We start from the raw sequence: 26,795 nt of genomic DNA on the forward strand, positions 1-26,795 counted from the left end.
CAGGATAGCCGGAATCGATTTGTTCAGTTGCCTAATGATAATCACTATCGATTTGTGTAGTTTGTGGAGACCGGCTTAGAATTTTTATTACGTTTTTTGTTTCTCCGGTTAAAATGACGGTGTACAGTATTGAACACACACTACCCTATAACTCCGGAACCGGAAGTTGAATCCAGAAGAAATTAAGGAATTCCATATATGACCGAAAGCCCTTTCATTTGAATCTAAGTTTGTGGAAATCGGTCAAACCATCGCTGAAAAAAGTGAGTGAGATCCATTTTGGTATATATGACCATTAATTCCGGTACTTTCGGAACCGGATACCGGAAACCAGGATAGCCGTAATCGATCTGTTTAGTTGTCTACTGATAATGACTATCTATTTGTGTAGTTTTGAAACCAGTTTAGAAATTTTTTACGTTATTTGTTTCGCCGGTTTAAGTGACGGTGTACAATAATGAACACACTTTACCCTATACCTCCGAAACCGTAAGTCGGATCCAGATAAATTCAGGAATTCCATGTATGACCGGAAGACTTTTCATTTATTGAACACACTTTACCCTATTACTCCGGAACCGGAAGTCGGATCCAGATGAAATTCAGGAATTTCATATGGGACCGAAAAAACTTTCATTTGAATCTAAGTTTGTGGAAATCGGTAAAACCATTGCTGAGAAAAACGAGTGAGATCCATTTTGGTGAATATGACCACTATTTCCAGTACTTTCGGAACCGCATACCGGGAACCAGGATAGCCAGAATCGGTTTGTTTAGTTGCCTACTGATAATGACCATCGATTTGTTTAGTTTTGGGATCAGTTTAGAAAATTTTTTACGTCTTTTGTTTTGCCAGTTTAAGTGACGGTGTACAATATTGAACACACTTTACCTTATAACTCCGGAACCGGAAGTCTGATCTGGATGAACTTTAAGTATTCCGTATGGGACCACGAGACCTTTCATTTGAATCTAAGTTTGTCAAAATCGATTCAGCCATCTCCGCGAAAACCTAGTGAGATTATTGGACACATACACACGCAGACATTGTTCAGCTCTATGAACTGAGTCGAATGGTATATGACACTTGGCACTCCGGGCCAATTTTCACTAGTTGGTTTTTCAAGTGATTGCATAACCTTTCGATATGAGAAAGGCAAAACCGTTACAAATGCCACACCTAATTCTTCTAAGGCACTTATTTCTTCGAATTTAAAACAAAAAGAGGCACGCCTTCCAATTCGTCTTCTAACGAAAACAATTTATTGACAGGTAGATGGACCTCGTCATCATCTTCTTCTAATGACTGTTACGCTTTGGTAACAGGTAGAAAACTATCACACAATTCTTCTAATGTAAATAATCAAAACACAGGAACGCCTTCCAGTTCATCTTCTAACGAACACAATTTATTAATAGGTAGATCGGTAAAATCATCTACTTCTAATGGCAGTTACACGTTTCTTTAAACGAAGACGATTTAGGCGATAAAACTGAAAATAAAATGATCTACCTACAACATCAACTTTTCCGAATGATCATCCGAATGATTCGACTTCATCACTTTTTGAAGCATTTCAAATCGGATGGCAATTTGCAAATAATATTATAAAGAATTTAAAATTTTACAGTGATGTTAAATAATTATTTTTATATTTTAAATTGCAATGCTCGATTTTTGAAATCGAGTGAAGATGAATTTTATAATTTTCTTAAAGTTCACAAAATTCATATTGCCATTGTGACAGAAACTTTTCTTGAACCAAATGTCAAATTGAAAGGCAATCCACATTATATGGTTCATCGATTTGACAGGTTTATTGGAATGGGTGGTAGAGTTGCCATTTTTGTCCAACGGCAAATTAAACATCGAATTTTACCTTCTTTCAATACTAAAGTTATTGAGAGCTTGGGAATCGAATTTGGAACCATTCATGGAATTTATTTCATCGCTGGAGCATATTTGCCGTTCCAATGCACCGGCGAACAATTAAATTTCTTTAAGAATTAAATGCTAAGCATGTCCAGTTAAATTGTAGGCAAAATAACAGTAATGATGAATACTTCATAATCAACTCTCATCTGGTTACTTCACAGTTCTTAATCCCAATAATCCGACTTGTTTCTCTTCCGTGAAAAACCCGTCTACAATTCATCTGGTTCTAACAGATTAAAGTCACATTTGTAGTGAACCGATTACACATGCTGACTTTGACTCAGATCATCCTCCAGTAACATTCAGACTTTCCAACGAAGCTATAATTAATCCAATTAGTTCTATATTCAACTATCATAGAGCTAATTGATTGGATTACAGATCTCACATTGAAAATCATGTGAATCATAAAACTATTTTAGAAAATTCTGCAAACATCGACACAGCAATTGATAATTTGAATCTTTACATTATCGAAGCTAGAAATCTTTCAGTTCCCAAAGCTCAAACTAAATTAAATTCTCCTATCAACGATGACAATCTTCAACTGCTCATTCGGTTGAAGAATGTTCGTCGACGACAATATCAACGTTCTCGTGATTCTGCTATGAAAAACATAGTTGAGGGTTTACACAAGAAAATTAAACATAGATTTACTCTTTTGATAAATGAAAATTTCGCTAAAGATGTTGAACAAATTAAACCATATTCTAAACCTTTCTGGAAACTTTACAAGATGACATTGTAATAACCACAGAAACCAATTCCTGCTCTTATGGAAGAAATCAAATACTTCTTATAAATGGCGGAAAATCACAGAAACTTGCTCAGCAGTTTGAGAGTGTCCACATTTTTAATTTGAATTTTGTGAGTCCTATTGAAAATGAAGTCTCACTGAAATATGATCATATTTCAACCTCAAGAGTTATTACAAGATGACATTGTTGACACGAATTTTGATAAAATTAAATCAAATATTAGGAAACTTAAAAGCATGAAGGCTCCTCGTAATGATGGAGTCTCTAAGATTCTTATTAAAAATCTTCCCGATGTTTCCTTGAGACTCTTGGTTAAAATTTTCAACAAGTGTTTTTCATTAGCTTACTTCTTAAAAAGATGGAAAAACGCTAAAGTAATTCCTATCCTCAACCCTGATAAAAATCCAGCAGAAACATTAAGTTGTGGACCAATTTCTTCTATCAGTAAACTTTTTGATAAAATTATCATGTTGAGAATGATGTCTCATATAAATGAGAATTCAATTTTTTTACCAAAGCAGTTTGGATTTCGTCATGAACATTCAACTACTCATCAACTTGTAAGAGTAACGAACATGATAAAAGCAAATAAATCTTCTGGGTTATCCACTGGAGTTGCTCTTCTAGACATAGGAAAAGCATTCGACAGTGGATGGCACAAAGGTTTAATAGCAAAAATGTCTGATTTCCAGTTTCCTATTTATTTGATCAAAATGATTCAAAATTATTTAACTGATCGTACTCTTCAGGTTAGCTATCAGAATTGTAAATCTGAATTGCTACCCGTACGAGCAGATGTTCCACTGGGTTCGAGCGTAGCTCCAATCTTGTATAATATTTTCACTTCTGATCTTCCAAATCTACCCGTTGGTTGTCAGAAATCGCTATTCTGTGACGACACCAGTCTGTTAGCCACAGGTAGAAATCTAAGAGTGATCTGCAGTCGCCTACAAAGAAGCCTTAATAGTTTCAGTGATTATCTGTCAAAATGGAAAATTAAACCAAATGCAGCAAAAACGCAATTAATTATCTTTCATCATAAGCCAAGAGCTTCTTTTCTTAAACCAAACAATAATCACATTCTCAAATTGAATGGCTTGGAAATGACATGGTCTGATCAAGAAAAATACTTAGGTTTAACGTATGACAATAAACTCACTTTCAAGGATCACACTGAAGGAATCCAGCAAAGAGTGATAAATATACTAAATGTTTATATCCTCTTATAAACAGAAATTCTAAGCTCTATCTGAAACACAAATTGTTAATTTTTAAACAAATTTTCAGACCAGCCATGCTTTATGCAGACTAATTTGGTCAAGTTGTTGTTCCACCAGGAAGAAAAAAATTTGATTTTGAGGCGCGCTCCCTGGTTTAGTACAAATGAGTTACACAGCCTCACAAATATAGAACCATTAGATGTAATGTCACATAATATTATAAGCAAATTCCGACAAAAATCGATGCAATCTTCAATTGAATCGATTTGCTCTCTGTATTAGTTAGTAAGTTAGTATATAAGTTCCTTTTCCCCATTACACAATACAAGTAGGTTTAGAATTTTCCCTACACAAAAATCTGAGAATTGCGGAAGCAAATGATGTCTTCATGGTAATAACCAAATCATGTATATAATATTGCTGAAAAGTCAAAACTTGTGGCTGAACACCAAATTTAAATCTTACTAATTTAATTTTAACTCATATTCCAATAAATAGTTATTTAAAAAAAAAATACAAACAACAACAAAAACTCCATAAAAAAAAATAATTTTTTAGAGTCAGGAAACATTAGAAGCGACGTCAGCAACATCAATAGATACAACGGACTCAAATATTCCAGAATACATCCATAAAGTTAATATTTATATTTTTAATGAATCAATCTCGCGTATTGCCGGGAGCCCAATTGACAAAACAAAAATTAAACATCACGAGAAAATAAACAGCATTAGAAGATATATATTTGCTCTAAACAGTTGGTTTGGATGAAGGAAAAAGCAACGAGTTGTATGAAATAATTGAGCAGCTCAAAGAAAAAATTTTTAGTGAAGGTATGACAAGAGCTAAACAATTTTAACTCTTAACTGTACTGCTCAAGTTATGAACAGTCGAGAAAATAAAGACAATATTTATTACGACAAAGGAAGGAAGCAAAAAGATGACTGAATGTTATGCAATTATATAAGGATAATGAAACCAGCCGACCAATGCCCGGTCAACGTGATTGTGTAACAATTAGAAACGACAAAAACGCCAAGCTGTTCAAAAAGGCTAATGACCACTATATCGCAAGAAGCCTACAACCGATTTAACGAATTGAACACTGAAATGCAAATTGGATTTTCATCCTTTGCTCAACTCCGGCCTAAGAATAGCATACTATTAACAGGCTCAGGGACTCACAACGTGTGTGTATGTACCATTCACGAAAATGTGAGTTTTATCATCAATAACTAAAAAAATATGGCTTATCTAACGAATTAAAAGTGTATACAAATAGATTAACATGTGAAAATGTAACAGAAGAATGCGAAAATTGTATCTATTCAGCCTCATTGAAAAAAGCATACTAAAAGAAATTGATGAAAAATGTCTTGATGAAAACTACACTTTTGTACAGCAAGATGAAGTTCAAAGTTACCACTGCACTATGGTCCGAAACGGGAGATTAGCGTGACAAATATATTTTCACTATTAAATACAGGGTGATTTTTTAAGAGCTTGAGAACTTTTTTAAACAATAAAACGCATAAAATTTGCAAAATCTCATCGGTTCTTTATTTTAAACGTTAGATTGGTACATGACATTTACTTTTTGAAGATAATTTCATTTAAATGTTGACCGCGGCTGCGTCTTAGGTGGTCCATTCGGAAAGTCCAATTTTGGGCAACTTTTTCGAGCATTTCGGCCGGAATAGCCCGAATTTCTTCGGAAATGTTGTCTTCCAAAGCTGGAATAGTTACTGGCTTATTTCTGTAGACTTTAGACTTGACGTAGCCCCACAAAAAATAGTCTAAAGGCGTCAAATCGCATGATCTTGGTGGCCAACTTACCGGTCCATTTCTTGAGATGAATTGTTCTCCGAAGTTTTCCCTCAAAATGGCCATAGAATCGCGAGCTGTGTGGCATGTAGCGCCATCTTGTTGAAACCACATGTCAACCAAGTTCAGTTCTTCCATTTTTGGCAACAAAAAGTTTGTTAGCATCGAACGATGCGATCGCCATTCACTGTAACGTTGCGTCCAACAGCATCTTTGAAAAAATACGGTCCAATGATTCCACCAGCGTACAAACCACACCAAACAGTGCATTTTTCGGGATGCATGGGCAGTTCTTGAACGGCTTCTGGTTGCTCTTCACTCCAAATGCGGCAATTTTGCTTATTTACGTAGCCATTCAACCAGAAATGAGCCTCATCGCTGAACAAAATTTGTCGATAAAAAAGCGGATTTTCCGAATGGACCACCTAAGACGCAGCCGCGGTCAACATTTAAATGAAATTATCTTCAAAAAGTAAATGTCATGTACCAATCTAACGTTTAAAATAAAGAACCGATGAGATTTTGCAAATTTTATGCGTTTTATTGTTTAAACAAGTTCTCAAGCTCTTAAAAAATCACCCTGTATTAGTTTTTTGTACTTGGTGTCTTCACAAATGTTGTTCGTAATCAAATGGCGCTGCTTTTGATAAAAAAAAGTTATCAGGGTGGCCTTATTTAGATTGACATATGAAATCTAACTTTTTAAATTGAACTCAAAAACAGTTTTGTTATACAATACAGTTGTAGGAAATTTTATGTTGAGTAACTTTGCTGAAAAAAGCACTTCTTCAGTTTTTCATTTGATCGATTAACACCAATTTTCCCGAGTCAAACTAAGCTTTTTCATATGAGCTACCAGTAAAAAGTTATGATTATTTTTTCATCAAAAATTAGTAAACATTCAAACATCAATATTCATTAGATACCAGATCGACAAAAACGTATCCTATGCGGATCCTGAAATATAAGTAATAAATAAAGATAAAATTGGAAGGGTGTTATTTTTAACTTATTTTAATTAGTCTTAAAAATACCTTCAATGAACTCAAAAATATTGCATAACTCTTAAACGCCTTAACGTATCAACATACTTGCTTTAGCAAAATAATAGTATCAAAAAAGCACTACAAGTGTCCACTTTTTGTGTGTCTCATTTCTCGAATGAACAATGTATGGAACACTTGTAGAACTAATTTGATACTATTATTTTGCTAAAGGAAAGTATGTTGATACGTTAAAACATTTTTAAATTATGCAGTGTTTTTGAATTTTTTGAAGGTATTTTTAAGACTAATTTAAATAAGTTAAAAAAATTACACCCTTCCAATTTTCACTTAAATTTCTACTTATATTATGACCTTTCAATAACCGCATATAATGCATTTTAATCGATCTGGTATCTAATGAATATTGATGTTTGAATGTTGATTAGTTTTTGATGAAAAACAATCGTAACTTTTTACTGGTTGCTTATATGAAAAAGATTGGTTCAGCAAAATAATGCAAAACTCTTCTGAAGACAATTTATATACGGCAACGGAAGCAAAAAGATTACTGAATGTTATGCAATTATATAAGGATAATTAAATCAGCCGACCAATGCCTGGTCATCGTGATTGTGTAACAATTAGAAAGGACGCCAAGCTGTTCAAAAAGGCTAATGACCACTATATCGCAAGAAGCCTACAACCGATTTAACGAATTGAACAGTGAAATACAAATTGGATTTACATCCTTTGCTCAACTCTGGCCTGAGAATAGCAAACTATTAACAGGCTCAGGTACTCACAACGTGTGTGTATGTACCATTCACGAAAATGTGAGTTTTATCATCAATAACTAAAAAAATATGGCTTATCTAACGGATTAAAAGTGTATACAAATAGATTAACATGTGAAAATGTAAAAATATAATGCGAAAATTGTATCGATTGAGCCTCATTGGAAAAAGCATATTAAAAAAAATGGATGAAAAATGTATTGATGAAAACTACACTTTTGTACAGCAAGATGAAGTTCAAAGTTACCACTGCACTATGGTCCGAAACGGGAGATTAGCGTGACAAATATATTTTCACTATTAAGGTGACCGTGGACAGAAGCCAAGGAAAATAAATGTAAATGTATTGGTGAAACAATACTTTTTCATATAGTAATAGTATTTGTGAGTAGAGAGGAATGAAATAATAATATTTGTGTGCTGAAAGGAATACAGTTGCAAGAACAAAATGTAAACATTGAAACCATTCAAATCACCTAGCAGAACAGAGTGGACTTATCTCATCTTCATGCTCATTCTGAAGTTAACAAATTGCAATCATGAGAATATAATGATTGTGCCAAAGAAGATAGTTTACTATTTGCCTTCGTTTGGTTCTTGGCAGTTTTCTTACATTACAAAGTAAAAAGGAAGCTGTTACATTGATGGATTAAGTATAGTAACACCACACGAAATCAGAACAAACTCTGTTGCAATGGCTTTTTGTATTATTTTAATTTTTGAATATGAAGCTCACATATTAAAAAAATACAAACAAATTATACATTTTCCATTTTGTCGACAACATCATCGTTTTCGGATAGGGAAGCAACCTCACCCAGAGAACAGTCAAGTGGCACTTGACGAGAGGGCTTGAAGATAAATCGGCTATTTGTTCTGAAAAGATTTATCATGCAAATTTGAAGATATAATTTCATATATTGACGAAAATATTTTAGAACTTTACCTATTGATACCAAATTATTGGATCAAGTACAGTTTCTAAATTCCGTGGTATTGTTGTTTGAACTGATGAGTCCCGCACATACTCGCTATCCAAAACACAATCTATCAACATATTCCATCTATTTTTCTATTGATTTTCGCGAATGAGCGCTGCTTTCTTCTTCTTATATGGACGAGGCATTTCGAAAATATTGCAATACTTGAACTGTTTGTTTATTTTTTGCATTCCATAGCGACGGTAAATAAGACAACAGGGTTGCGGATAAGTAGGAGGGGAAGCAGTATCTGAAATGGAAATTAGGCAAAATGTGATCGATTTTTTTTTAATATTGAAATTTTAGATGGTGACGTACGAAAGTAGTTTTGATCCATAATTTTAACTATATCAATGTGCGACTAATTAAAAATATTGCCATTTTTAGTGTATTGCAAAGTTTTTTTTTACTAATTTAGTGTATTGCAAAGTTTTTTTTTACTAATTATGTATGACATCACTGCCAATATAAAAGGTGGTATTACCAATATTAAAGCAGGCCGGCAAACTTTTTATCGTGGATTTTCGGAAAATTTTCAAAACCAGAACTGTGAGTTATTCAAAGGTTTTATAATAAAATGTTTAGAGCAGATGATAAGTTCACCAGTGAAGAACAACTCAAAAGTGTTTCATAAAGCTTACTTATGTCACAGAGCTATAAACAGCAGTTGAAATCTTGAGGTGAGTGAAAAATAATAACATTCTAAAAAGAAACCTTCTAATGGAGGTCCGAAAAAGTTTTGCACAAATCATTCTTCAGAGTTGATAGTTTATCGTAAACATATATCAATACGATGAGTGATTATGTCAAAAAATTGCAGTAGCAATTCTACGCAACATATTTACCTCTACACGTAGATTATTTAGATTGGCATATTAAATCTAACGTTTTTAATTGAATTCAAAATCAGTTTTGTTGTACAATACAGTTGTAGGAAATTTTATGTTGAGCAACTTTGCTGGAAAAAGCATCTCTTCAGCTTTTCATTTGATCGAGTAACATCAATTTTTCCCAGTAAAACCAAGCTTTTTCATATGAGCTACCAGTGAAAAGTTATGATTATTTTTTCATCAAAAACTAGTCAAAATTCAAACATCAATATTCATTAGATGCCAGATCGATAAAAACGTATCCTATGCGGATCCTAAAAGGTCATAATATGAGTATGAAATAAAGAGAAAATTGGAAGGGTGTTATTTTTTTAAACTTATTTTAATTAGTCTTAAAAACACCTTCAATAAACTCAAAAATGTTACATAACTCTTAAACGCCATAAAGTATCAACATACTTGCTTTAGCAAAATAATAGTATCAAAATAGCTTTACAAGTGTTCAATACATTGTCCATTCGAGAAATAAGACACACAAAAGCTATAGCTGAAAATAGATTGCAGAGCAATTTTGATTAATTTATTACCAAAATAACTACTTCAGTTGAGTTTGAGCAACTGAGGATTACTGTGCAATATGGTTATTCCGAACTAGTTGGCCATGATAAATCTATGAACCGAAATTTTTATTATCTCGACAACCATTCCAACAAGCTGGTGCAAGTAGTAAAACGCAAATATTTTCATCCACATCGTACCAAGACGCATATAACACTGGCCCTTATTCCTCATCCATTTGTGTACCGAATAGCCGGTAACAACCGGAAAACGATTGATTTTCTTATGATTCAGGAAGTGCTTTGTCTTACAAAAAGTTAACGGATATAATGATTGTTGGTACATGGTCACGATAATTAGTCACGCGATTGATATACTATTATACTATTATATACTACTGGTATACTATTGGTATGCCTAGTAAAGAAGCTCAAGAGACTCGAAATAAAAGTATCCGGAACTTCAGAAAGCACCATGCCATAAAATTCAGCAGAATCGTGAACATCGAAGATGTCTTTGAAAGGCTGTTGTTAACTTCAGACCCTATCTTGGCATTGTCGGAGAAGTTCAGAAGACTTACCCTAACAAGCAAAATATTTAGTTTTAATTATAAAATAACTCATTGTTCCATTTATTCATTACATAAAAAACCGCCATCAACTGTAGTCCTATGTTTTATTTTGAATGTTAACGATATGTTTATTGCGATTACGGAATAAAAATTAATTGGATCTGTTATTTTGGTAATAAATTTGATAAAATTGTTCAGCAAAAAATCTATTTTCGGCTCTAGTTTTTGTGTGTATTATTTCTCGAATTGACAATATATGGAACACTTGTAGAACTAATTTGATACTATTATTTTGCTAAAAGAATTATGTTGATACGTTAAGGCATTTAAGAGTTATGCAATGTTTTTGAGTTTTTATAAGGTATTTTAAGACTAATTTAGATAAGTTAAAAAAAATAACACCCTTCCAATTTTCTCTTAAATTTTTACTTATATTATTACCTTACAGAAACCGCATAGGATACATTTTTATCGATCTGGTATCTAATAAATATTGATGTTTTAATGTTGATTAGTTTTTGATGAAAAACAATCGTAACTTTTTACTGGTAGCTCAAATGAAAAACTTGGTTCAGCGCAATAATTAGTTCAATAACTCTTCTGAAGACTACTTTTCCATATAACGTTTCACAAAAAAGTTAGAACAAGAAAAGTGATTTTTCAGGAGCCACCCTACTTTTACTCGAGAAAATTGTAACTCGGCATTGCTCAGCATGAAAATTCCTACAGCTTTATTGCACAGCAAAATTATTTTTGAGTTCAATTAAGAAAGTTAGATTTCAGATTTCAATCTAATTAAGGACCACCCTAGTAACTTTTTTCATCGAAAGGAGCGCCATTGCATTACAAACAACTTTTTCGAAGACGCCAACTTCAAAAAACTAATATTTAATAGTGAAAGTATTTTGTCACGCTATTACCACTGTGCACTAGAATGCGCAGCAAGGCACTTTTTGTCCACTAGCGATTTATTTTAAGCGAAACGAAATTATTTATGAAAATTTCCGTTAACGTATTTATCTAGAAAATGGTTGATTTTACGTGACAATAAAAACTGTTACATCGAACTAATTTCTTCCCGTTCTTCTAGAACGGAACTATAAACCACTAGATAGGCCTTTTATGCTGGTTTTGTCACTATGTTTTCCACCTTCTTCACCGAAGGTCAGGATAAGTTCTAAACTGCACTAACGAGTGTCCAATTGCACCAATCTTATCTTAAAGTCAAAAACTATTTGTTTGTCTGACTTAATCACTAATTCGCGATTTATGCAACGAACACATTGTTCGCATTTGCTCTTAGATAGACCACATGTATTAAAAACGACTAGATTGTTTCACAAAACGGTATGTGCGAACGCTTCAAGGGTATACACCCAAACCTCCGTTTGCGTAAACTTTTTTACGTTACCTCTTTTTACATAACACTTTTTACGAACAAAATATCAAATAACGTAATCTTTTTTAATGAATCAAATCCCAAAACTTTTTTTTCGAACCCACTTCGTGAAAAGAGGTTTCTGCCTACAATAAAAATCATTTCCGGCTCATTTATATTCCATGGAAAATACTACAAAATGGATATTTTCGGAACAGGCTTGATGAGTAGATTTTGGAAAACTATGTTTGAGGTGGTTCTGAACTCCAACATGGCGACTTACGATTTATTGATATTCCTTGAAAACCCTACAATATGTTAGTCGAGCTGTATATTTTTGGAACGGGTTTGATGAGTAGATGTTTGAAAACGATGTTTGAGGTATTTCTGAATTCCAATATGGTGACTTCCGGTTTATTGATATTCCTTGAAAACCCTAAAATATCTGTATTTTTGGAACAGGTTTGATGAACAGATGTTGAAAATTTATGTTTGAGGAGGTTCTGAATTCCAAGATAGCGACTTCCGGTATATTTATATTCCTCAAAACCCCTTACAATATTTCTAAAAACCCCTACAATAACGGGTTTGGTGAGTAGATGTCGAAAACGATGTTCAAGGTGGCTCTAAGGTTCAAGATGGTATAGTCATTTGCTCTAGTTCTTTAAATTTAGAATTTCACTTTATTTAGAGCACTTGTTCAGCAGCCAAGGATGGCTTTTATCGTATCAAAAAACGATCGCTCGCAACTCTTCACACGATTCAATCAGTGCCATCAAAGAGATACGGGTATCATCGCAACAACAAAAACCCGGCATGGCTAGAATAACATAGAATAGACACCAGTGCGAGAGCGAATTTCACTCGATGACATTGCTGAGAATCAACGGTTAGCACGCTGCTGTGAGGATTCTCTCTGAAGCAGCAAACGGTCACTTATTCTCGTTTCGCGATCCGATTCTGTATGGGCAGTGGATAATTGCGATAGAATCATTTTACTATTGCCGCTTATTCTAACTATGTGCACATAACCTTTGTATAAGTTGTGTCTATGAAAATGTCTGTGAATGCTCCACACAAGGGTTTTGAAATATTGCAACCAAGTACGAGAATCATCGATTCGATTTTCTGCGATACTTGTCAACTTGCGATTCTCTCTTGGGAACTTCCACACAGCAACGATCATTATCAGACTGTAAATTTTTGAAGGGCTTTAAATACTCAGAGTATGAAGTGGAGCGAAGAAATATAGCAACATTCTGTCACGGTTCATGCTTTGAGAGACTCGAGTTCTTGTAGCATCTTCTACCGGATTGAAAATGTTGTATACAATATAGATAGCAATATAGCAGCTTCTGTTAAATTTTCGGCAATCACCAACACTGTCAGCAGCTTCAACAGACTTGATAATCTGAACCTAATTTGATTGGTGTTTCCGAAAATATGCATATTGTTATGGTATTCGAGCAATTCGAGTAATATCGACACAAATTGTAAGGGTTTTCTAGGAATAGTCGGAAGCCGCCATTTTGGATTTCGGAACGACCTCAAACCAGTTCCGAAAATACCCATATTGTAAGTGTTTTCAAGTTGTCATCTTGGAATTCAGAACCACCTCAAACATAGCTTTTCGACCTATACTCATCAAACCCGTTCCGAAAATATCCATATTCTGATGGTTTATAACGAATATCGAAGAGCCGGAAGTCGCCATGTTGGAAATAGATGCTGTTTCATTTTCCTGCAAATAATGATAATTTTCGTTCCAAAACTATACAATGTATTATACATATACATAAGGACAACTTTTTTTATGTTGAAAATACCAAATAACGTAAACTTTTTTTACGTCTTAATTCGATTGTCGAACCCCCGATTATTCGGTTTGGGTGTATTTGCTACTGGTTATACTGTGATACAATACCATTTCGATACTATAACATCAAATCAATTCTCTCTTTTGCTATCTTCCCTATCAGTAATCAATTCGGTAGGGTGAGTTTAGTGGTTTGATTTTAGTATTATATGATATACTTTTAAGCCTTAGATTTAAGATCAATTATTCAGATTAGCAGTAATTTAAGGAATATTAATACAGAAGTAATTAGGTAATGTTTAAAACTTAAGACTAGTGATAAGTGTTTACAATAAACTCAAAAGTAAGGCTAGAGTAACAATGGCAAACTCATGATGCAGATTGTCTCCTTTGATCATAAAGAATGTTAATGCAAAATTCGAATCAAATAAAAAAATACAAGAAAAAATCGATCTTCGATTTCGTATGGAATTTTAACATTTTAGCATTTGGATGTCTTGTATGGTGGCAGAAAGGAGATGTTGCGACAGTTTTGGTAAAAACAAAATCATCTCTAGAAGATGGTACTATGATGATAGGAGCATTCATGACAACTCCTACTTCTGCTGTAAAAGCTCTACTATGCATTAAACCACTACTTGTGTTTATAAAACAAGAAGTATAATAATAGTCGATTAAGCTTCTTGTTTTATAAACACATGTAGTGAGTGGATTTTTCAAAAAAAAAAAATATTCGAGTTGAAACAAAATTTTCGATTTCGGAAATTTAATGTAGTTTTCAAGATCGTAAATCTTAAAGCCTTAACCACCGGGCAGCACCTCTTACCCATATCCGATTTAGCTTAAATTTTGCATAGGGACTTTTTTCGAGGTATTTAAACTTTTGAGCACTACCGCTTTACGAAATTAGAGGTGGTCCAAAAATGTTGACACCCTTATATTCATTAGAGCGAAAAAACAACATGTTTTGTCGGTTACGTCACTTATAGCATCACATCTCCGGAACCAAAAGTCACAGCTTTTTGATCATTGAACTTGTTTAATGACCTAATAGTAGCTTCCAAATGAGCCTTGGTATATATTGGTTTCGGAGGCTCCATTCGAAAGTCGATTTTCTAGCAATTCTAATAACTTTCTATAAAGAAAGACAAAAGAGGGTAATTAAAACTAATTTATGAATTTAAATTTACAATAGTAATAACCTTAACAATAATACTAGCAGTAACAACAAAACACACACATTTTCCGATCTCGTCAAACTGAGTCGAATGGTACATAACACTATGAGTCTCCGAGGCTCCGTTCGAAGGTCGGTTTTTTCAGCAATTCTAATACCTTTCTATAGAGAAAGGCAAAAAACAATTTCTACATATTTACTAAGACATCAAAATTTATCCACTCCACAGGAACATATCTTTATAACACAAAAATAATCTCCGAAATGACTGAAATGGTGACCACTAAAAAGCAATGTCTTGGCATAAAATTCTATTTGTAGAATTTGGCCTTTCTGTTTCATCGTACTTCGCAATCGATTCATAGTGTATAGAATCATTGCATGGCTAGTACTACGACCTATAAAAGGCAAAGTGAATGACAATTTTATAGTACCACAAAGATGTGAAGTAATTAGTAAATTTAATTATCAAAACCTAAATTTTACCAAAAATTTCATGTGGAAACGCTATCATATCTCCGGCAAACCCACATATGAAAATAATGCAAACATCTAAACAAATTGTGCATATATGCAGCTTAGTATTTAAATCGGAAATGGATCCATTATTAAATTAGAATATAATAAAAATTAACAATAAGAACAAGAAACATGTAATTTCATTCGTATCCGAGTGTTCGGTTAGCATAAACGCGTTTTATAATCGACATCGGCGATGGCGCTTATCTCAGCAAGGGCTGAAGTATAAGCACTGGAATATAGCAACGAGGATTGTTGCTTTAAATATTTTCTATATATATATATATATATATATAAAAATATACATATATATATATATATATATATATATATATATATATATATATATATATATATATATATATATATATATATATATATATATATATATATATATATATATATATATATATATATATATACATTTAATTATTTTGATAATGGATCTGATTTTCTAAATACTGAGCTATACTGTTCGGAGGTTGAACAAAAAGTGATTGAAAACAATTAAGAAAAGTTTTACAGAGTCCTCACTTGTCTCTAAGTTCCATGAATAAGATGTTTTATAAAAACATAATAAACTGCTGAGCTAGTGTCTGAAATCTGATACTGTATGTAGCGTTGCCGCTGATGTACTTGATGTTTAATTATTGCCGGTTAGTGACAAAGTTAAAATAAGTGAAAGGGGTGAGCGCGCTTCATTAGCTTCACCTTCCTCAAGTTCGGCACATCCCGGGTCGATACTGTTTGGTCTTTCCAAATTAGGTTTTGGTGGTAGTATGTCCTTGTTGAATAGCTTACTCGGTCTAATGAACTTTATCAATCAGATTTTGTTTATTATTTATTTGAGCAGGGAAACCCCTTCTTGAATTAGTACTTACTCAAAAGGGCGCAAAACCTCCTCATCTTTATAATAATACAAAATCCGAATGATACACTTTACTTAAAACTAACATAAGCTATACTTTACATACAAACATTAACTACATTACACTTAAGCAAAAGTAAATGATATACGAATGTTCTAAAATACATTCAATAATAGGCTATGTTTAAAAAAAAAGGAATAAATAAACGTTTGAGATAGATTAAAATCGAATATTGTATAATACCGATTAAATATGCGAGCCATACTAGACAGGGGTTCATTCTTCGAGTAATTTGTTCTTACAAACTGGATAACGAGGAAAGAAGTGCTCCGCAGAGTTCGGTGTCGGATGTTTATATCCATATGTCCGAAAAGACAAGGATTTTTTTTTTGTAAAATATTTGTGTTTATTGTCAAATCTTAAATTAGGTCAGCATTCATAATTTACAAATCAAGGTGAAACATTGTTTCAGCTACATCTATTCTACCGTTTTTTTCATTTACGAAGCAGATGTACTTTATAAATATATTTAAAATTTGCACTCTTTTTCTTTTGTCCAAGCATCTGAGAGTAGGTCTGACAAGATCTCCGAACGATAGGCGTCTCCATCCGTTTGTTATATCTGTTAACCTCTGCTGTAGGGCCGTCCAAGCCGGCGCGACGCGAGTACAGGTACTGAATTTGTGGCAGAGGGTCTCTTCCGTTTGATTTCCACAGTGTGTGTAGAATTCATCTGGAGTACGGTGCATAACGAACAACAGTTTGCGGTGTTCGGTCTTCTCGTTTACGAGGAGATACAGCTCCGATCGTTGCGATGAGGAGAGTTGTTTCAGAGCTATGTTTCTCCACGTGCGTGGCCAGTCGTTTGTTGGATTTTGCCGTTCCACCCTTGGCAGATCGCTTTGCTTCACAAAATGTCGTTGTATTAGATCGGCGGACGGGTTTTTTTTAAGTTGGTGGGGAATTTGGGATATATTTGAAAGGATTTGTTTGAGGTCAGGAAGATCTACTGGAATTATTGGGCGGGGATTTTCGTGACGAATTAAGGATTTGTAGTAGGGTAGGGAGTCGATCTCACGAAGATGCCGGTTAACTGCTAGCGATTTGCATTTCAGCGCTGGTAGTTGCAGTTTCAGTCCACCTTCCTCTTTGTTGCGGGTCAACCGCATCATTGGAACGCGGGCTATCATTCCTCTCCATAGAAAGGTCCCCATCGTTGATGTAATTTTGGCCGTGTGTACTGCAAGTGGTGGTAGTATCAATGACAAGTACCATATCCTTGAGGTTCCGAACGTATTCAACAGGATAACTTTTTGAAGAAGTGTCAGTTGCCGCGGAGAGTGCAGCCACATAAGTTGAGCGAATTTTCCTGTTATCGCATCCCAGTTTATTTTCGTCATCATCCGTATAGAATTAACGAACACAACACCCAGGATTTTCACGGCATCCGTTGTTTGTATCCACGTAGTTCTGATTTCTTGTCCTTGTCCTTTACTTAAAACTAACATAAGCTATACTTTACATACAAACATTAACTACATTACACTTAAGCAAAAGTAAATGATATACGAATGTTCTAAAATACATTCAATAATAGGCTATGTTTAAAAAAAAAAGGAATAAATAAACGTTTGAGATAGATTAAAATCGAATATTGTATAATACCGATTAAATATGCGAGCCATACTAGACAGGGGTTCATTCTTCGAGTAATTTGTTCTTACAAACTGGATAACGAGGAAAGAAGTGCTCCGCAGAGTTCGGTGTCGGATGTTTATATCCATATGTCCGAAAAGACAAGGATTTTTTTTTTGTAAAATATTTGTGTTTATTGTCAAATCTTAAATTAGGTCAGCATTCATAATTTACAAATCAAGGTGAAACATTGTTTCAGCTACATCTATTCTACCGTTTTTTTCATTTACGAAGCAGATGTACTTTATAAATATATTTAAAATTTGCACTCTTTTTCTTTTGTCCAAGCATCTGAGAGTAGGTCTGACAAGATCTCCGAACGATAGGCGTCTCCATCCGTTTGTTATATCTGTTAACCTCTGCTGTAGGGCCGTCCAAGCCGGCGCGACGCGAGTACAGGTACTGAATTTGTGGCAGAGGGTCTCTTCCGTTTGATTTCCACAGTGTGTGTAGAATTCATCTGGAGTACGGTGCATAACGAACAACAGTTTGCGGTGTTCGGTCTTCTCGTTTACGAGGAGATACAGCTCCGATCGTTGCGATGAGGAGAGTTGTTTCAGAGCTATGTTTCTCCACGTGCGTGGCCAGTCGTTTGTTGGATTTTGCCGTTCCACCCTTGGCAGATCGCTTTGCTTCACAAAATGTCGTTGTATTAGATCGGCGGACGGGTTTTTTTTAAGTTGGTGGGGAATTTGGGATATATTTGAAAGGATTTGTTTGAGGTCAGGAAGATCTACTGGAATTATTGGGCGGGGATTTTCGTGACGAATTAAGGATTTGTAGTAGGGTAGGGAGTCGATCTCACGAAGATGCCGGTTAACTGCTAGCGATTTGCATTTCAGCGCTGGTAGTTGCAGTTTCAGTCCACCTTCCTCTTTGTTGCGGGTCAACCGCATCATTGGAACGCGGGCTATCATTCCTCTCCATAGAAAGGTCCCCATCGTTGATGTAATTTTGGCCGTGTGTACTGCAAGTGGTGGTAGTATCAATGACAAGTACCATATCCTTGAGGTTCCGAACGTATTCAACAGGATAACTTTTTGAAGAAGTGTCAGTTGCCGCGGAGAGTGCAGCCACATAAGTTGAGCGAATTTTCCTGTTATCGCATCCCAGTTTATTTTCGTCATCATCCGTATAGAATTAACGAACACAACACCCAGGATTTTCACGGCATCCGTTGTTTGTATCCACGTAGTTCTGATTTCTTGTCCTTCCCAGTCTCCATCGTTAACAGAAGTTGATTTCCGCTGGTTGAGGTGGGCACCGGCAGCTATCTCGAAACGCGCGAACAACGCTCTCATCGCTTCGATCTGCTCGTTTGATGTTATGATTACGCTGATATCGTCTGCGTAAGCCACCAGCAGATCGTTACCGCATACTCGTTCGAGCTCCTTTATCAATGGATGCAACTGCAAAACGAATAGATGCATGGAAATTGGATCTCCTTGACGTACTGAGTGCTGTATTTCAAACGACCGTGAAAGATGCCCATTGATAAGCAAACGCGATGTAGATCGGTTTGAGATTGCAGAAAGTAGATTTATGAGATCTTCATTCATACCGAGTGAGCGCATGGTTCGGAAGAGAAATGAGTGCCGTACTCGATCGAACGCATGATCCAGATCGAAGCTGATGAGTTTACCGGCGCGACGACGGTGGCGCAAATCAGCTATTCGGTCTTTCAGAGCAAGAGTGGCTTGGAAGATGATCTAGACGGGCTTTCAGAATGCGAGAGAATAATTTGTAATCGCTGTTAAGGAGCGAGATCGGGCGATACGATCGGACTGTGTTGTCTCCTCCTCTCTTTTTGACCAAAACGATGATGCCCTCCACGAAGGTAGCGGGTAGATTTCCAGTGAGCGCTTCGTTCAGCAACAGATGTAACTCTCGGTGGATGACGTCGAACATGCGTTGGTAGAACTCGGTCGGGATGCCATCGCTGCCGGGAGATTTTCTGCGTGCACTGGTACGTATTCCGAATAGAATTTCTGCTGTGGTAATCTCGTTCGTACATGCCTCGTTCAGTGGATCGTTCGGTGGAATGACTCTCTCTGAGATAAAGTCATTTAAGCTCTCGTCATTTGTTTCTTCACCGTAGAGACTCGATAAATAGTCTGTTATGTGCGACTCGATGGCACGTGGATCCTCGACGATTTCTCCCCCCTCTGTCTGTAGTTGCGTGATAATAGTATTTTTCCTTCGCCTCTCTCCCAATTGGAAAACCGATATCGGTTCCCCCGCGACGTACGTTTCATTGATTCTCATGAACGTGTGTGAGAAATTTCTTTGAAGCTCCAACATTTCGCCTTTCAAGCGGTTGATGGAGGGTAACATTCCAGGGTTTCGAAAGTATCCGTCGTACGCTAACCGTAGCTCAGCATATAATCGCTGATGTTGACTGTGAAAATCTTCGAAAACTTCATGAGATTTCCATTTGAAGAAACATTTTATCTTGGGCTTAGCGTATGTCAGCCACCATTCCATCCATGAATGGTAGTTTCTGCGTTGTCGGGTCCAGTACTGCCACTTGTACTGAAACTCCGTCACATTTTCATCGGTTAGTAGATGGGGTCGCAGTGACCAAAAACCACGACCGTGCTCGCGTCCTAGAGAAGGAAGGCAAAGTCTAAGTGTTAGAGCTTTATGGTCAGTAAATGAACAGACGTGTGTATGTGCTGTTCGCAGGTTGTCAAGAAGTCCACTGCTGACATACATGCGATCGAGGCGAGAACGGGCATTCCTGTTGACGTAAGTAAAACCATCATCCCGCTGGCATAGCTTCTCCCAAACATCGTGTAGTTGCAACTGCTGCACAGTGGTCTTCAGAGCAGAACTAAGATTTGGGCTGCTCGAGTCGCAGTTTCGAAGCACGCAATTGAAGTCGCCCGCTAAAAAAACATGTTCTGTGCGATGCCGGAGGTAATACGCCAACGTTCCATTGAAAAATTCCTGCCGTGCCGTGCGTTGTGAGGAATCGGAGGGAGCGTAAACATTGCAGATCGTCGTATCTTGTACTCTCAGTGCGATAAGCCGCCCGTCTAAACTTCTCTCGACGTGAGAGACCTGGATGTGTTCTTTCAGAGCGATAGCGGTGCCTCTTCTCATGTGATCGACATTGCAAAAGACGACGAAACCCGGCAAGGAGAGTTGTTCGTTCTCTACTTCTTGTAAGCACACGATATCGAGACAGTGGCTGCTGATGAAGGTACGAAGCGCATTTATTTTCGTGGGGTTCGTGATGGTACCGATGTTGATGGAAGCGACGTTATATGACGTTAGAGCCATTTATTTATTGCTTCTGCTCCATGTCGTCGTCGTCTTCGCTGTCCCGACGTGGTCGGCCACGAAGTTTTCGGCTGCCTGTGGATGTAGTCGATTCGTCAGTTTCGTTACCATTGCTACTTTTGTTTTTTGTGCTCGTGTCTTAATGCAGGGTTTTTTTTAACATTTCGGCTGTAGCCCCGCTGGTATTGGGCAATTCGTCGTTTTGCGACAGTTCTTGTTATACCACCGATCTTTGCGGAAGTACGCATGGCGAAATCACACTTGCTGTAGGTTGGCTGCTGGTAGGCGTTGTTGTACCAGCCGGTTTAGCCAGTTCGGGAAACGATTCAGACGTTAGTGGAGGTGGGGTCGAGTTTTTAGCTACGGCCAGTCGCTTATTGACCGATTTCGTAGCATTTTGCTTTTTCGGCTACTGTCGTGTTACATTTTGGTTTGCAACGTTTGTGTAGCTCTTTTGAACAAGCAGTTTTTTGTTTTGTACACAAGATATGCTTGTATGTGACTGTTCCTTACAGTGTCGACAGGATTGCAGCTGTCCTTTGTACACAATGTACGCTTGTTCACCATCAATCGTAATCCACGAGTCTATGTTCCGTGTCACGATCATCCGAACAGACCAGATTCCGAGTGGAATTCCCCCGAAATTAAACCCTTCGCCCCATGTCAGTTCACGAATTGTTAATACTTCACCGAACGCGCTCAAAAATTTTACGATGTTCTCCTCGCTTACATCTTCGGGGAGGACATGTACCTTCACTTCGACACTTCCATCCTCCAAAGTTATTCGGAGTTTGTACTTCTTCCCCTCTAACTCTACTTAATGCTTTTCGTCGTGTTCGTCGACCACCTTTTGTGCTAACTCTAGGTTACTAACCTGCACAAAAGCACACGCTCCACCTCGGTGGCACTGCAGTCTCATGACATCTTCCTTCTTCAAGCCAAGCACTGTACGGCAAAACCCATGCACTTTTTCGAAAGATGGCTTGATGGCCGAATAGTCTATTTTGAAGGTGTTTTCACGCCTCATCACGGAAACCGCTCACGCGACGCGACGCAATCAAATCGAGTTTGGGAAAAACACACGAGTATAATTTCGGTTTGACTCTCGGATAGCGCAATCAGATAAAACGTCCGTTCGGTATCAAGAACAACCGATGTATGGTAGGATAGTCTATAGACCAGGTATCAAATCGGAAATAAACATTGCTTTAAAGACGTTGCGTCGATCGCTAAGTAGCTCAAGTCCAATAAGGTTACATTTGTGTTCATATCTAGGAAGAGTATGAGAGTCTCTATAAGGCAGCAGACGTAGAGCAAATCGGTCAAATTTATGGTGCACAGCTACGATGCGTTGTACTCCATTAAGGTAATATGGTGACTAGACTACTGCCAAGAACTCGAGTACAGAACGAGCAAGGGCAATATATAATGCTTTTAAGCAGTGGATGTTTTTGAACGACTTCGTCATTCGGAAGATATAACCGAGTTGCTTGGATGTCTTTGAGACGATGTACGATATGTGCTTACAAAATGTTAATTTGCTATCAAGTATGACACCAAGATCGTTGATGCAGCTTACTCTATGTAGCTCAACACCGAGAAGCGAATAGTTGAACATTATAAGATTTCGTTCCATTAATTATGGAACACTTCGAGGCGTTAAGTACCATTCTGTTGACCTGAAACCAGTTTCCGATAATACAAAGTTGTTCCTGAAGGAACTCAGCATCATCATGTAATGTGATCTGCAGCGAAACATGAAGTTTATGACGATCAACTCAAACAACTTGAAAACTGCACTCATTGACGCAATACCACGATAGTTCGAGATGATATGCTTGTCGACTCTTTTGTGCACAGGAAATAATATTGTTTTAGTTTGTTTTTTGACAAAGTGAAATCGACAGCTTCTGAATGCTTGTTGTATACAGCCATCAATTGATTTATTGGCCCATTTTTCGCATAGTTTGTTCGCTGATGGTTTGTAATAAAAATATTTCGATTTCTTAAAGGCCGAGATGGTATGTAAAATTCAGTTTGGACAGGAGTTGACTGGAATCTATGCGATTCGAAACAACGTCATTTACAAATGAGACCATTGAAAATTCTCTGCGTTCTTTTAATGTTTGAATACTGATCAGCATACAGCGGGCTTTATAGGACGGAAGAGGAAGTCTTGTCCAACCTAATTTACGAAGTGCAAATAATAAAAATTGTTTTTGAACTGATTCAATTCGATCTACCCATGTGATTAAGTAAGGTGACCAAACTAAGCTACAGTATTCTAGTACTGACCGAACATAGGCAATGTACGAGTATAATGTTTAAATTGTATACGGATCGTGAAAACAGTAACAAAATCGTTTTATGAATCCTAGCATGTTATTGGCTCTGTTTATGATTGTATTATAATGGTCAACAAAAGTCAGTTTAGAATCTAGTATTATTCCTAAGTCCCTATTTTTTTCGCATTTTTGAACTGGTTGACTTTCAAGAGTAAGTATCAAGTCAGGTGTATTTCGTTTTTTACTGAATGTTATTCTACTGACTTTTTTCACATTTAGTTGAAGAAGACTTTTGTTACACCATGTATAAAAAGAAAGAATTTCTTCTTGATAAACCTTGGCATCCTCACTTTTCTCTGTTTCAAAAAATAATTTTATATCGTCTGCGTATATTAGAATTTTTATTTTTTTTATAAGAAAGGAAATGTCGTTAACAAACAAGGTAAAAAAGAGGACCTAAATAAGATCCCTGGGGGACCCCGGAACTGACGTGAATGGGGCTCGACTTTTTACCCTTAAATTTTACAATTTGTTGACGATTTGTTAGATAGGATTCCTACCATTTAAGAAAACCTGGTAAGATTCAAAATTTCTGTAAGCATGGGTAGTTCAACACGATCGAATGCTTTGCTGAAATCTGTATAAAGAGCTTCAATGTAATTTCCCTTGTCCATAGCGGTCAGGGTATGGTGGACGAATTTAAGTAAATTAGTAGTAGTGGAACGTCTTTTGAAAAATCCATGTTGCATGTGAGTAATTCAATTTTTTATTTGACTAAACAGTTTGTCATTAAAGATCGCTTCAAAGAGTTCCGGAATGCAAGAAAAAATAGCAATCCCCCGATAGTTGCATATGTCTGCTTTTTTCCCATTTTTGAAGAGTTTTTCCACGTATCTCGGAAAACTCCTGACTGAGGCGAATTATTAAAAAGTCAGCACAAAGGGGCTGCAAGATCTAATGCTAATTTTTTCCTAAATTTGGGTTCGTTTAGAGCATCTATTATGTCTAGCATTTCGATTTGATTTACATTAATCTTCAGTAAACTCTGGAAAAAAATTGAAATATTCACGATCGCGGTCATCTTCAAAAAATTTCGTGTAGATATGTTGAAAAAATTTAGTGAAAAGATTACAAATTTCTTGTGAGTTATAACCAATGTTTTCCTGTAGATACATTCTTGATGGAGAATTTGCTGATTTCAATTTGTTTCTAACATAACTAAAGAATTTTTTGTGCAAGACATTATTTCCTGTTCAGTTTTTGAGTTGAATGCAGTATCAACTGCTAAACTTAGTTGGTCACTGATGTGTATGTAATTCGATAAATTGTCACTATTATTTTCTCTTTTGTACTTTTTATGAGCTTTTTGTTTTCGATTTCTTAGGTTTCTAATATGCTCGTTATACCAAACAGGATACTTTGAATTATTTTGTCGCCTAATTTTCTTCAATGGGACATCTTCATATATTATGTCGTACAGTAGTGTGTGAAAATATCGACAGAAATTTCGACATTTCCTTCGTTTCTAAGGAGTTCTGGCAAATCTATTTCTCTTAGCTTACGAATAATACTATCATAATTTGCTGAGTGATAATCGAGAATCTCCTCATACTCGTAGTCGTCGGGTCTAATAATCTGATGTATAAATATGTAGAATTCGATTGCTGTATGAAAAACTTCATTTTTCCACAATGGAGTTGGAAATTCTACTACACAGAAATCATCGTGAATATTAGTAAATAAAAAATCTAAACAACAGTTTTGCTGATTTTTTATATGATTAATTTGATTAAGACCTAAACCGGATATTTTGTCGAATAAGTAATGAAGTGTTTGTTTCTCCCCAACGAGAGGAAGTAAAATGCTATCATTTTCAACGTCGAACTGAGTCGAATGGTATATGACACTCGGCCCTCCGGGCCTCGGTTCAAAAGTCTGTTTTCACAGTGATTGCATAACCTTTCTATATGAGAAAGCAAGACATATTTTTATGAGACTGTTTTCAAGAAAGAGAAAGGCATTATCACACCACTAGGTGGATTAAGAAGAGTTTTTTAGATTAGCATCACTCTCATCATACAAATAGGAAATGCAAATGTCAAGCGCTTGGTTTGAGATACGATGCCGAGTATGTGACATAAACACTACAGCATGCTTTTGTGAACTACTAGAATCAATCTGAACTAATTGGCGTCAAAAATTAATTTAAAAAGATTTAAAAATACTGTTTTGAAGAAAGAGACAGGCATTATCACACCACCAGGGTTTTTATAATATTGAATGAAAATTGTTGCATTCTATATAACTTGAATTTCATATACTAACACATGGATCAATAAATCCCGAGACTAACAATGGAAACAACATATTTTTTAGCAAAATTTTTTTTTATTCATCAACATATTCACCTATTAGGGTGATACAATGGTTCCAACGTTTTTCCAATTTTTCAATACCATGTTTATAAAAAAAATTATCTTTCGCTTCAAAATAAGCTTCAGTTTAAGCGATGACCTCCTCATTTGTGACAAATCTTTTTCCCTGAAGTATTTTTTTAAGATCAGCAAAGAGCCAGTAGTCACTGGGGGCTAAATCTGGCGAGTATGGGGAATCAGATCAAAGCCCAATTCGTTCAATTTCGCCATTGTTTTCATCGACTTGTGGCAGGGTGCATTTTGTTCCATCGAAAGCAATCGCGGCACCTACTTGGAAAAAACCCTTTTTTATGCTTCAATTTTTCATTAAGGTTAGTAAATACACTTCCATATGATATCTGTGTCATCTCAGTAATCTCACGGAGCTTCACTTTACGATCTTTCATTACAATTTTTGTCACTTCACTCACACTTTCCAGTGTAACGGCTTCCACAGGTCTACCCGAGCGTTCCGCGTCATTTGTGTCGGTACGACCACGTTTAAACTCGGCGAACCACCGACAAATCGTTGCTTTTGATGGACAAGAGTGCGGATAACATTTTTCAATCAATTGTTTCGCTTGTACGGTGTTTTTACCCATTTAAAAACAATGTTTTATCAAAACACGAAACTCGGTTTTTTCCATTTTTAAAACAAACTACAAAACGACTTTACTCCAACCTTGATAACTCAGCTGTTTCTGGTCGGATCGACTTAAAATTTTGACCCGTTTCAAGCAAAGGTTAGTACTCTAGAAAGACGTGGTTACTGGTTTACTACGAGCGCCATCTCTGCTTTAGTCTCGGGACTTATTGATCCATGTGTTACAGTAGCAGATTTTGGAAACTATTTGAATTTTACATGACTACTGTGACAGTCTCCGGATTCCATTTTCAAAA

General features: G+C 36.0%; 1 protein-coding gene and 1 long non-coding RNA gene across 5 annotated transcripts in view; one reads left to right on the forward strand and one right to left on the reverse strand.

The window, feature by feature from the left end:
* LOC131430372 (myosin light chain kinase, smooth muscle-like) overlaps positions 1–26,795 on the forward strand; it is a 1,014,414-nt gene that overhangs the window by 393,197 nt on the left and 594,422 nt on the right. The window lies entirely within an intron of this gene.
* Positions 8,288–22,303, reverse strand: LOC131430376 (uncharacterized). The gene is made up of 3 exons (XR_009229522.1): positions 22,071–22,303; positions 8,465–8,748; positions 8,288–8,394 (listed from the first exon to the last, which is right to left on the reverse strand). It is a non-coding gene; the product is annotated as an uncharacterized LOC131430376 (long non-coding RNA).

The sequence above is a fragment of the Malaya genurostris genome, chromosome 2 (genome assembly GCF_030247185.1).
Source record: "Malaya genurostris strain Urasoe2022 chromosome 2, Malgen_1.1, whole genome shotgun sequence".
Lineage (NCBI taxonomy): Eukaryota > Metazoa > Arthropoda > Insecta > Diptera > Culicidae > Malaya > Malaya genurostris.